Below are 14171 nucleotides of genomic sequence, written 5' to 3' on the forward strand. Positions count from 1 at the left end.
ATGCCAACACCTTAGTCCAATGCTATCACTTCCCTGACTCTCCAGAAAAATAATGCAGAGTGCGGTACCTAAGAGGATCCCTGCACAGGGCTTTTGCGGCTTAAGGCCAAGGCCGAACGGCATGGCGTTCTTTCTTTTGCTGTAGGAGGTGCCCTCAAATGTTATTCAATGTCTTTGCCTTACCTCCTGGCAGGACCTGGATGCCTTCCTCTGCTGACCAGATACCAACCGCCGCACTGCAAGACCTCACCTCCCACGGACGGCAGAAGCGGAAGTGTACGTGACATCCGGGCATCCTGCCCACGGCCCGCAGGGCTGCCAGCAAGGGCGGTGTGGCGTGTGTTTTCTGTGGCGCCCTCTTTGTTATGGAGTAGTAGTAATATTAAGTCCTCCTCTCGGAAGTAGATTCGTATTTTTGCTCCTAGTTCATTGACTAAAAGCTCCTTAGGGAAAAAATCACCAAACAAGCTCTGGACAGTTCCGCAACATAAACCCTTACGGACAATGGATTTGCGTACCAGGGTTGACGGGAGAAGAGAGGCTGCAGCAAAAAGGTAGGGTGCCCAAGACAGATTCTGAGATGTCAGAGTAAGTGCATTATGACCATGGGGTCTCTTCACTGGCCAAATGTAGACATTAGGAACTTTCTGTTCTAAAGGATCTACTTTCAATAGAGAAGCCACAGGTGTACACAGTTTTTTGAGACCCAGATCTCTTGACTTTATCTAACATTGCATTGTATTGTGCAGTGAAATTCATTTTAATTGTGATCTCATTTGTTCCACCAAATATGTTATATGCATGTTCTAATACTACTGCTTTGTGCGGCAAGGTTTTTGATTTTGCTACAGTGATTTATACACCACTTTTCAGAAGTCATTTATTCATTTGGATAGGGTGTGGTTTTTCCTTTGGATTTTCTAAAATGATCACATTTTCACAAAATAATTTCTATTTTTATTAAATATTTCCAAGTTACATTTGTTTTTATAGTCTTATCCTCTGGCCATGTATTCAGCATACATTTATGTCTGGTTCCTTGCTTTAATGAGAATGCGTCCAACATTTAGCATTTCACATTTAAGTTTGTTTGCCATAGGTTTTAGGAAATGAAAATTATCTTCTGATGTTAGTTTGTGGAATGTTATCAGGCATTTGTGTTGAATTTTTGTTTTGAAAAATTTTTCTGTACCTCAGTACATGATCAAGTGCCCATTAAAAAAAATCTAGTGGCCGAGCACAGCTACTCGGGAGGCTGACACATGACGATTGCTGGAGCCCAAGAGATCGACACCATCCTGGGCAACATAGTGGGAGTCAGTCACTATAAAAAATTAAAAAAAAAAAATTAGACGGGCAAGGTGGCATGCACCTGTAGTCCCAGCCACTCTGGAGGCTGAAGCCCAAGGATCTCTTGAGTCTAAGGAGGTCGAGGTTGCTCCAGTCTGGGCGACAGAGCAAGACCCATCTCAAAATAAAATAAAATAAAATAAAATAAAATAAAATAAAATAAAATAAAATAAAATAAAATAATAATCTAATCTGTTAGTGTGGGAATATTTTAGGCAGTTTTTCCTAATGTTGTATTTTCTTTACATTTCATGGATGCAGACCTTTTTTTCCATTGAATTAACTGCAATATTGGACCTGCTATGTGTTTATTGAGGATCTTTGCCTCTGTGTGGGGTGGACTTGGCTCAATTGTTCCCCTCCCCCCACCCAGGGTATCCTCAGCTGTTTTTTTTTTTTTTTTTTTCTTAATCAAAGAAAGCTAGCCTGGGAAAATGAGTTGAACATCATAAGATGGTGGCTATTTTTGTGTTTACATAAGATGGTCAGTTTTTCACTGATTATTTGGTAGAACTGGTCCCAAAATGCCTGGTCCCAAAACATTTGAGGGTGGCTGGATCTTTGATCAGTTTCATTTTGCATTTCTCAATTACAGATTTTTATTTCTATTTGGATTAATTGGGCCATTCATATTTTCCTAAATAATGGTCTGTTTTCATTTGGGGTTTCAAATTTAATGGTTATATATATTCTTTTTATTGTAGAAATTCTCAAATATGTTCAACTGTAGAGAGAATATACCTGGAACTCAGAATCATCAACACATGTCCAATCTGGCTTCATCTATACTCACACAAAACACCATGTCTGGAATAATGTGAAACAAATCCCAGACATCACATCATTTTATCTTTAAATATTTCAGTATGTGTTTTTAAAGGCAGAAGTATCAACCGATAACACTATCCCACCTTAAAAAGTTAACTCCTTCATGTAATTAACTGTCCAGTTATTTTCACATTTACCCACTGACATCATTTAAGTGTGTTATTTCTTGAACCGGGGTTCAAATAAATCTAATCATTATCATTGCATTTTATGATCATTAATTTATACATTCTTCCCCCCAACACACATACATTACTTCTTTATCCCTGCAATCTTGGTTTTTACAAAAAAACAGATCTTATGCTCTGTTCAGTTTCACATGGTCTAGCTTTTGCTTTGTGCAACATTAATGTCATTCTTCTCTGTATTTCTTTGAATTGGTAGAGGTTTTATCATATTAAAATTTAATTTTTATTCTCTCTCTTGTTTTATTTGGAAAGATCACTGCACAGGTGATGTGAACTTTCATTACAAGGAAGTAACTTCCATTATGTGGGAGACCGAATATTTGTCTCCCTTTTTGTTGATGTTGGCAGTCTTTGGAAGATTAGTATATTTATCCACTAATTAATTAGGGGTTGCAAAATGTTAATTTTTCTAATTCTACCATTCCTTCTGATTTCATTAGATGAGATACACCTTTATGTAGAAATCATCCCTTGTCTATCATTTGTTAATATTTATAGTGTTCTCTTATGGTATTCAAGTTCCTTCTGCACCTATATTTTGTACAATATTTTAAAACTACTATCACTTAGTTTTCTTTTGTAATGAAGATGCCTATAAAATTGTCTCCTATATAAATCTTTTAAAAGAATAGGCTTTTGTTAGTAGGCTCCACTTCTTAATTAACCATTTCTGCATTTATCTTAGTTATTTCCTATGTTTTATTTCTTTGGGTAAAATATGGTTTTATTTCTCTAGCTTCTTGAAGTTTTGCATGTTTAAAATAATTCTGTTTTTTTCTAATCAATTTATTTAAGGCTGTAAATATCCCTTTGTGTACCACCTTATTCGTTTCCCACAGGTAATGCTATAGAGTTTTATGTGCAGTGCTTGACTATTTTACAAGCTGAATATATCTCTGTATTCCTTATGCTCTTAGAATTTTTTGAATATGTGTGTGCAAATGCTGGTGAGTGCAAAAATTATTTTGGGGAATGATGTGAAGAAGAGAGACATAGTTATTTAGAGGAGGTTTCAGTCTCCCAGGGGTGTTTTGTTTTGGTTACATATAATATAAAAGACTTGAACACATTTTACTGCTAGTGACTCAGTTGAGTCGTTCCTATGAATGAAATGGTCTCACATTAGAAAAATCAATCAGTGTAATTAGCTAGGTATAACTGTTATTCTGTTCAGGAAAACAGAAATTACTTTAAATACATAAGTCAGGTTGCATATGATGCACGAAATTGGTTACTCAAGTGATGGAGAAGCCAAACAGGGGAGAGGTGAGCAAGCCAATATTTGGCAGCTTAAGAAATTTTCTTCAGTCTCTAGGGTAGAAACAAATAAAGGAGATAATGTTAATGGAGCCTTGGAGTTGGGGTCAACAGGATCTGGAACTAAGGTGGATAAGTATGATGAGGGTGAGAGCCATGGAGAAGACAGTTGAAGGCAACTGATGCAGTGAGAGAAAATAAAAAATAAATTTTAGCTGCTTCTGTCCTCCTGTACTGTACTAACCTCCTGCTGGTGCCTTATGTTGCCTGAACCATGATGGCAGCCAAATGTTTGAGAACATAGGAATTGCAGCCTGCAATCATCTCCTGAACACTGGAGAACAGAGCAAGGAAAGAGTGAGAAATGGATCTGAGGCCAATCAGATCAAGGACTGGCATATTGCTTTGACATGTTGTGAGAAAAATCATACCTAAATTGATACAGAAAAGTATTTTGTAAAAATCAGCATTAATTCATGATAAAAAGATATGTTATCAAAGTAGATAAAGGATATCTACCAACATCTATAGCAAATATTATACTTAGTAGAAAAACATTGGCTATTGGAAAATAGATAAGAATAGCTGCTATCACTCTTTTTATTCCACATTATAATAGGGGTTCCTGCCAATGCAGTAATGGGAAACGGATGAAATAAAGGATTGGAAAATAAGATGATTTAGATGTCAGTTCTCAAATTATCTTTAATCAAAATCCCAGAAGGATTTTTGTAGAAGTTAACACACTGACTGTAAAGTTAATATGGACATGTAATCGACCAAGAATAGCCAAAACGACTTTGCAAAACAAGAGCAAAATAAGAGGACTAATACTACCCAATCTCAAGACTTATTATAAAATTAATCATGATAGTGTGGCATTTTTGTAAAGACAGGCAAATAGATCAGCGAAACAGAATAGAAATACCAAAATGTCAAAACTTATCAAATTGTATGCAGTTTATTGTATTCCAATTGCATCTTTAAAAAGCCATTACAAATTCTGGAACAAGCAAATCTAATGTACAGTTGAAATCAAAACTGTAGAGGAGGGGTGATGTGGAGGTGTTCTATTGTGAAAGACGTGATTGATCTTTATGATGCACTCAAATTTTACTCTTTATTTTGATTGGGGATTGGTTACACAGATGTATGCATATGTACATTTAGGTTCTGGCATATGTCCTATTAATACTATTTCATAATAATAATAATAATACACATATTGTATCAGAATAGAACCACAAAGAACTTTAAGGAAAACAAATATGCAATAAGCTATATATAGGTTATGCTTAATTAGCCACTTTATTTAATTTGTTAATAAGCATAGGTCAAATATTACTTAATTATTTTTAGCTTTGTAGATGCCCAATATTTGAGTAATTTCACTAGATTTTCAACTTCCTATAACTGTGATAGTATTGTATATCATTCAACTGATTTTTGAAATCTCAGACGTTTTAAGACTCACTTTATTGCTTAGTCTATAACTGATTCCTGATATTTTTGGTCATAATTAACCAAATTCCAAATTTCACAATAACAAAAATAACAAGGTGATGGTGCTTTGTAATTAATGCTAAGTAAGTTCTAGGTGAGTAACTTTTTGAGGCCATAACTATTATAAGCCAATCATATAGGTGGCGTAACCATGTAATGTTACTAATAAACATCCATTCATATACCATAATGGGGCCGGGAGCAGTGGCTCACACCTGTAATCCTAGCACTTTGGGAGGCCGAGGTGGGTGGATCACAATGTCAGGAGTTCAAGACCAGCCTGGCCAAGACGGTCAAGCCCTGTCTGTACTGAAAATACAAAAATTAGCGGGGCATGGTGGCGGGTGCCTGTAATCCCAGCTACTCGAGAGGCTGAGGCAGAGAATTACTTGAACCCGGGAGGCGGAGGTTGTAGTGAGCCGAGATTGCACCGCTGCACTCCAGCCTGGGCGACAGAGCAAGACTCCATCTCAAAACAAAACAAAACAAACAAACAAATAAAAGAAACCAAACAAAAAAAACCCATAATGGAAGCCTATTACTGAATAATTACCACAAAAGTATAAGAAATATTCAATACGTTATTTTAAACAAAAATAATAATTAACTTGTCATGAATAAACACATTTCTGTGAGCTAAAATAATTATACACAGCACTTACAAGGCATAAGCCCCAAAGAGAGTGAGATATAGTATGTGACCCATGTGTATATTGGCTAGGCCTTGCTTAGAAGGATTAGCTTTTTGGCTGTTCATATCACATATAAGTGATACTTTGCTCAAAATGGGCTATTCCTCTTTGAGAATGGCAACTAGATTGATAGCTGTGCTTTACTGTGCTTTACTTATGTATTTGATGTGGTTATTCTCATATAAATCATATTTTGATATTCACATTGATTTTACAATCACAAACCAGCTATTAAGATCTAAGATTATTTTGGCAAGTAATTTGTGCAGAAGGCATCCATCCTTTTACTCACTCTCTGATACTTCCACCATTCCTGAAATCCTTATCTAATCAGTGACTTTATGGACACTACTTCATTGACAGTGTTTCATGCCCTGATATTTACCACCTCCTTAATCTTTGTCCCATTATTTAAGCTTTAACCAATTACTGACCCAGTTTCTATATGTTTCCAAGAATTAGACTTGGGGATGAGTTGAGATATTTAGCAGTATAGAATTAGTTTTTAAAAGAAAGTAAATACTTTCATCATCTATAACTTAGATATTCCAATCATCAACATTTTTGTTTTAATTTTTAACATCCATATTATTTTAGCATACTGCCTAGAAATTAAGTGCAAATGTTAGTTTTGCCTTTTCTGTGAATTTCTAGGTCTGAGAAGAGGAGTAATACAAGAGGAAGCAAGGACATCAAACATCCTCAAACTAATAATCCTGTGGGGGAATGCCCAAACATTCCTTTTCTCATGTCTACTTATGTCTGGGTTTTTAGGGTCTAGTCCTAAGCGTGGAGTGATGCTGAGACTAAATCTGAAGGACGTTTAACAGTATTCATAGTCTATTGAGGTAGAAAAGTTTCTTAAAGTTTCAAAAATATAATCCAATTTTATCTTCCAAGATTACCATAAAGACATCAAGTGTAACTGCATAAAAATGATTGACTAAAACTATACCTGTTCTTCAGGCAAGTCCTTGTTCTTTGGTGATAGAAACAAATCTGTCATCTTGCCCAGAGCTCTAACTCCACCAGCATCAGTATTCTGATTAACATTGGGGCCAGCAAGTTAATCCTGATGTTATTGAAATACAGAGAGATTGAAATACTAGCAAGCATTATAGTAGTAGATAACTGTGACATGGAATTAGTAAAACTACTTCCCATGTGTATGCAGAACTCAACGATAATATTTGCAGTACCACACAGGCATGTAAAACTGCACGTCCTCTCTTACAAGAGTAAATGTTTGAAATTGTGCAGTACCTGAAATTAAAAAACAAAATCATGGAGAAGAGAGTAGGACAAGAACCTATGACAGAAAGTCATGCAAATTTTCAGTAGTTAAGTACCTTTGTATTCCCCCTATATTCTTGAATATAATCCTATGAAAAAGTTGCATGCAATTATCTTAGAGAATTTTGTAAAATAATCAATGCAAATTATAAGTAGAATGAATTGTTCCCTACCTTTCTTAATTGTCTATGTTACTTACTCATAGAAGAAAGAAGACAAAAATTTATATAAGTAATTAACAAAGGAACTTAGAGTGATATGGATTAAATATTCACATATATTTCTCCAACTGTATATTTATATATACAATTTAAATATACATAGTATAATAATTTATTATAAATATACTATTTTTAACATTCTGACATTTATTTAAAGTAAAAATGAACATAAATAAGTAAAAATAATATATGTAACAATATAGAATTTATGTATGTATGTATGTATGTATGTATGTATGTATGTATGTATTTATTTATTAGAGACAAGGTCTTGCTCTGTTGCCTAGGCTGGAGCTCAGTAGGAAAATCATAGCTCACTGGAATCATAGCCCACTGCTGGGCTCAAGTGATCATCCTGCCTCAGCCTCCTGAGTAGCTAGGATGACAGGTGTGTGTCACCACACCCAGCTAATTAAAAAAAAAGTTTTTGTAAAGATGAGGTGTCGCTATGTTGCCCAGGCTTTTCTGGAACGCCTGGTCTCAAGGAATTCTCCTGCCTCAGCCTCCTAAAGTGGTAGGATTACAAGCATGAGCCAGTATACTGGGTCTAGAATTTACTTTTATCATGATTTCTTAACCTCAGTGAGCTTGGTGTTCTGTTAAAATGCAGTACTATAAGCAGACACGTTAAAATAGTTGTAAATTCACTTTGATAAATAACTGATGTCAAAACTGTATTCCTTGTTTTACTTCTACTCCTCACTGTATTACATATATCAAATTTTAATGGGCTATTGTAAGCCAGTTAATTGGCTTGAAGTTTGAACTGGTAATACACATTGTTTATCATAAGGCAAAACAGGAGAAAAATGAAAAAAATTTAAATGTTATCTATGTTTACATCTCCTAAAGTCTATTAATAGGTTTTCGTTTACAAACAGGAAAAACAGAGATATGTGGTTGCTGTCAAGAACTGTAAAGAGTCTGAGACTTTGCCCTTCTTGCCAACTAACAAGTTAGCCTGCCACTGTTTCATTTATGCTGGCAGAAGACACAAAGCTCTTGGGTAAGAGACAAAAAAACTATTAACCATAGCAGTAGTACTAGCATTTTCTTCCACTGATCCCTTAACCCACAGTTCCCACAGGGTATCAGCATTTTTCAGAGTATCAGCATTTTCTTCTACTGATTCCTCAATCCATAGTTCCCACAGAGTGATGTGAAAAGGTCTGGGTGACACAGGCACATGCGGTGGATTGCATTACAGGAGAGGAATCCTGAGCCTAGGAAACCTGATTTTGCATAATGGGCAGCAAATGTAGCTTCCCTGTGATCTGGAGATTGTTATATGTATTTTCAAGGCTGTTCTCTACACAAACTTCCTCGAAAAGATAGTCTAGAACAAAGGGCAACTAGTGTCTCACAAGACGTGCAGAAATGCAAGTGACCCATAGAGAATTGTCTCCCAACAGTGGCATATTTAATAGTGTGGCTGATTTTCTCCTTCTTTCACTTAAACTTTTGGTAATATAAATGGATTTACTTGGGGGGGGGGGGAACACCTCTACAAAGACGATTGTCTCACCTAATTCGTTTTCTAAGCATCCACATGAATATCATATGTTTGGGAGAAAAGAAACAGTAGGACATCAGTTAAAATCCACATAAAGAAATTGGTTTGAATTATTATATGTTTAAGTGACAAGTTGCAAAATGCATTTACTATTGTAAAGCTTATTTCAGATGAGTTTCTTCAACAGAAAGTTATAGTTTAAGCAAATTGTAATAAGGTCCCTTTTTTCCATTTTATATATAAAATAAAATATTTTGTTAAAATATGAGTCACTAAATGAAATGAATTGAAGCTATAAAGGACAGATAGGTGAATATAATGGAAGTCGTAGGGTTGGGAAAACTCTTCATCTTACATTTTACATACAATTATCATTAGTGTGTGACAGGTAGATGTTCTTAATTGTTCTTACCTCAAGGTTTTAAAATTCTCAATGGCACAATAGTAAGCATTCATTCTCCTCCACAATGAAATATATTGCATGGTTTCTAATATTCTATGAAAAAGTAATCAATTAGGTGTCATGATACGTGACTCCTTACCAGTTTTCTAATGGGAGTAACTTCTGGTTACAGGGAGATTTTTGAGGCATTAAATATAAAATTTTATGTAAAGATTTAAAGATTTACAATTTAACATTCTAAGCATTGTGATAACCTCCTTACAAAAAAAATCTGAGTGGTCCTCATTACTTAGAATTTAAAAGAAAATTTCTCTATTTGTATGTTTGAATCCACTAGTGACTTTCACAGATAAAATTTCTTGTTATGGAGGTTGAGGGAGTGCTTCTGGAGCAAATAGTCGTCAGATCCACTCAAATCACAGATATACACAAAACTGCTAAAAAATCTTCTGGTTATTATGTCACTTATCAGAATGTGTTGAAGCTATGTTTCAAAACCAAATATAGTAACATTAAAACTGCCTATAAAATTGTCCACAACATATCAGCTCTGCTTCTAAAAATTCAAAAGAGCATAAAAATAAACACTGCATATACCATGTTAGGTTGAAGATCCCTTATGAATACTTTTTATTTCTTGCTACAAGTGTGTAAACATGCCAATAATTACTGCACTAAATGAAAAAAAATCTTTCTTATGAACTGACCATGATCAAACAAATACAAAAGTCTACATTTTTAAAATATCAAATCAAATTTCTTTTTAACACTGACATAAAAACAGGCAGTTGCATCAATCCTTCCCAACTGTCTCAAAAAATATGTGCACTGTTACAATAAAAACAGTTCACCAGCTGTTTATGTAAAAATTATTTGATGAAAAACAAGCATGGCCATATGGTGCACTAGCTCTGCTGTGGGAGCATGAAGAATAATTTTGTAGGCTGTAGTACATAATGGTCATGCTAAGTAGGGTGTCAACTATTGCAGGCACATTACATTAATAGTTAATCTGTCCTTTTATCCTCTAAGTACTTACATTTCTTAATAGCTTGTAGTTTGGAAACAAGTTAACAAATCACTGATTAAGAATTAAAATTTTGGAGTTCGTGACCAGCCTGACCAACTTGGCGAAACCCCGTCTCTACTAAAAACACAAAAATTAGCCAGGAGTTTTGGCGCATGCCTGTAATCCCAGCTACTTAGGAGGCTGAAGCAGGAGAATCACTTGAACCCGGGAGGCTGAGGTTGCAGTGAGCGTGAGCTGAGATTGAACCATTGCACTCCAGCCTGGGTGATGGAGCAAGACTCCGTCTCAAAAATAAATAAATAATAAAATAAAATAAAATAAAATAAAATAAAATAAAGTAAAGTAAAGTAAAGTAAAAATTGGAAATGACAAAATATTTGATGTAATGTCGACATACATAGTATTCATTTGTTAATTAAATACATTGTTTAAATCATACATTAATTGAATGATATGATTGTGATAGGACAGCTGGTTCTCATTTCTGATGAGAAGTTCCAAAAATATGAAGGTACTACTCCACTGATTTAGAAGAAAAAAAAAACCTAGTTAGAAGAGGCACTTCTTGTAAGAGCCAAATCAGCATGCACACTTGCATTCCTAGAGTGTTAAGAATTGTACCTTACGCACCTGTATATATCTATTGCTGTGTCTTGCACATAGTAAACATGAAATAAATATTTGCTGAATAGAATCCTTTTAGAAATAATGAGTTATAAATGCCACCAGCAGACCCTCGAGCCTCATACGTTTATTTTGAAATTCTGGAATACATCCGAGAACAACTCTTATCCATTACTTACACTGCACACGTGAGTATTTATTAGGTTATGAAATTCCAGTATTTAACTCTCATATCAATATTTCCTTCTTGAGTTGTTTACATATTGAGAGCTAGAGTCAACTGAAAAAAAAAAAAAAAAAAAAAGACTGAACAGCCTAGCTCTCATTCAGCAAATCAGAGTGCTTGACTTAAGATCCTTTAAAAGAAGATGGAAACCAAAATGGAAAAGGAAAAAGTGAGGCTAGAATCCAGTCACTCACATTTGTATGCTTTGGTCGATACCCTGACAAAAAGTTCATTGACATGTGGCACTATCATTAATAATTTCAAAATGTCAGTTGAGTGTCATGGTGACATTAATAACTGAGAAAGAAACCACAGCAGAGATAGTTCTGTAAGAAAAATGTTGCAGATGTGCCATCTATTTCTAAAATGCTTATTCTCTATGGTTTTCATGGTTCATTTGATACATGAATGTCTAGTTTAAACTCATGATCGATGTGATTTTTTTCACTTACACCAATTCCAAGCCAAATGTATTACTTTTTAATTTCAGAGAATTGGAACACCATATTAAAGAATTTCAGATTGGTAGTAATATCCTTGTTTACAAGTGGCAAACAAAACTAGTGTGTAGGTGCCTAAGTCTCAAGACTCATGGTAAGAATGCTAGAAACTCTGGTATGGATACACATCTAGTATTAGTTCATGGAATATGACAGTCATAATAAGGATGTATTAGGAAAATCACTTGAAAGAACATTTTAGGGAACAAAGTAATTAAGTTGATAGAGACACAGATAGGGAGCTCTCAAGGCTTAATATTTCAATGATGGGACAAATACTGGAATCACAGAAGTGTCAGTACTTTAGTAAATGACAGTAGCAGTGGAGCAAAGCTCACAAGATTAGAGGAGACTGTAAGGTATAAAATTATTATCTATGATATTGGTGTTTAAGGAAGATTAAAGTTTTTAGTTTAGTTTGTTTTATATATTACAAAAACCCTATTTAAAAGACAGTTTTCCTGGAGTGCACATCTTTTTATTGATTTTTACTATGGTATGTGATTAGAGTGATTTTTATCACTTTACAATATGTTTTTATAAAACAAGAAAACCTGCTGTTTATTTGTTGACTGTGACAAATAGTATCTTTAGTAAAATGTTAGATATGTATTTAAGATTTCAAGAGTACCCAGAAAAGTTGAGAAAGCAACAGTTTGAATGTTAAAATATATATTCACCCAGAATGGAACAATATGGATAGTGTGAGGTAATGGGTGAAGTACATTCTAATTAGTGAAATAAAAGTCATCTGGTATTAAGAAATAAAAATATGTTTGAAGTAGTGGTTGAGATTTCTTGATTTATGAATATATATTTTAAAATATTCATTATATGCTATTCAGATATTTACACTCAGATGTTTATTTTTAAAAGTAAGGAATTGTTCAAAGAAGAAATAAAAATTATCATAATTTCCCAACAAGAGATAGCCAATATATGTATTTTAAAATGTATTAACAATATTTTAAATTTTCTGTAATATTAGTTGAAGATACTTTCCCACATATATTTTTACATATGGAATTTTTATTATTATTATTATTTGAGATGGAGTCTCACTCTGTCACCCAGGCTGTAGTGCAATGGTGCAATCTCGGCTCACTGCAACCTCTGCCTCCCGGGTTCAAACAATTTTCCTACCTCAGCCTCCCGAGTAGCTGGGATGACAGGTGCCTGCCACCACGCCTGGCTAATTTTTGTATTTTTAGTAGATCTTTTTTTTTTCTTTTCTTTTTAGAGATGGGGTGTTGCATTGTTGCCACGGCTGGCCTGGAACTAGTGGGCCCAAGCAATCTTCCTGCCTCAGCCTCCTGCGTAACTGGGACTACAGGTGCACCACTGCACTCTGCTTCCTTTTTATATGATTTCTGTATTTGAGGTCATAAAGTTTGTTCTTTCTTCCAAATGTTCTTTACTATTATTTCAAGACTTTTTTTAACCTTTAAATTTATAATACATTTACCAGGAAAAAAAAATCATAAACTGGTGGTCTGCAGGCTGGATTTGGCCTGGAATGTTTTTTTTTTTTTTTATTATTCACACAGTGAAGTTTTTGTGGTTGTTGTCATTAGTTTGCCTTAGTTTGTTAATGTGTCTGCTTATATAATTATTACTCAAATATAATGTACACAGGAACAGAAATGTGAACAAATCACAAATATACAGCTTGATGAGTTTTCAGTTTCAGCTTGATGAGTTTTCATAAACTGAACACACTCATGTAACCATCATCCAGATCAGGAAAGAGAACCACATCACAGTACTGTAAAAAAAAAAATTCTGCAGACATGCCATCTACGTCTAAAACTCAGGACCCTCCGCACACCTTCCAGTTGCTACTGCTTCCCAAACATAACTACTATCCAACTTCTTAAAGTTCTAAAAGATAAATATACCAGTTTTAAACCTTATGTAAATTGAAACGATGGAAATTACTGTGTTTTGTATGATTATTGGCCATTTTGATATCCTCTTTTGTGGAGTTCTGAAGTCTTTTGTTCATTATTTCTATAGGGTTGTCTCCCTTTTACTTATTGCTTTATAAAAGTTATCTATGTATTTTGGAAATAAGAACTTTGTTGGAAGTTTATAGTCAATCTATCTCCACTTATGCCAATCTTAATATATTCTAATTGATCAGTTTTTACCATTTTTGATTATTTTTTGTCCTGGTTAAAAAATTGTTGCCAACTCCATGGTTATGAAGCTGTTCTACCACATTTTCTTCTGAACGCTATATTGTTTTACCTTCCACAGCTAGATAGGGAACTCATCTGGAAGTCTTTTTTTATTATGTTAATTAGAAGTCAAGGTTAATTTTTTCCTCATAAATATCTAGTTGATCCAGGACTATATACAAAAAAGACAGTCCTTTCCCTACTGCATTCCAATTTTCATAATTCAAGTGACTATATATGAAGGTTTATTTCAGAACTCTCTAGCCTTTTCCATTGGCCTACTTATCTCTTCTTCTGCAAATATTGTACTGTCTTAATTACTGTAGTTTGGTATGTAAAATAGTATCTGGTAATTAGTGACAA

At 34.4% G+C, this 14171-nt stretch overlaps 1 protein-coding gene across 1 annotated transcript in view; it reads right to left on the minus strand.

Moving 5' to 3' along the window:
* The window catches only part of MAGEB10 (MAGE family member B10), a 13404-nt gene extending 13182 nt beyond the window's left edge, over window positions 1-222 (minus strand). Inside the window, exon 1 of the mRNA XM_023202190.1 lies at window positions 184-222. The gene's annotated coding sequence lies outside the window, so the exon portion shown is untranslated. The remainder of the gene's footprint in view (window positions 1-183) is intronic.
* Between the last annotated feature and the right edge of the window lie 13949 nt (window positions 223-14171).

Source organism: Piliocolobus tephrosceles, chromosome 12 (assembly GCF_002776525.5).
Source record: "Piliocolobus tephrosceles isolate RC106 chromosome 12, ASM277652v3, whole genome shotgun sequence".
NCBI lineage: Eukaryota > Metazoa > Chordata > Mammalia > Primates > Cercopithecidae > Piliocolobus > Piliocolobus tephrosceles.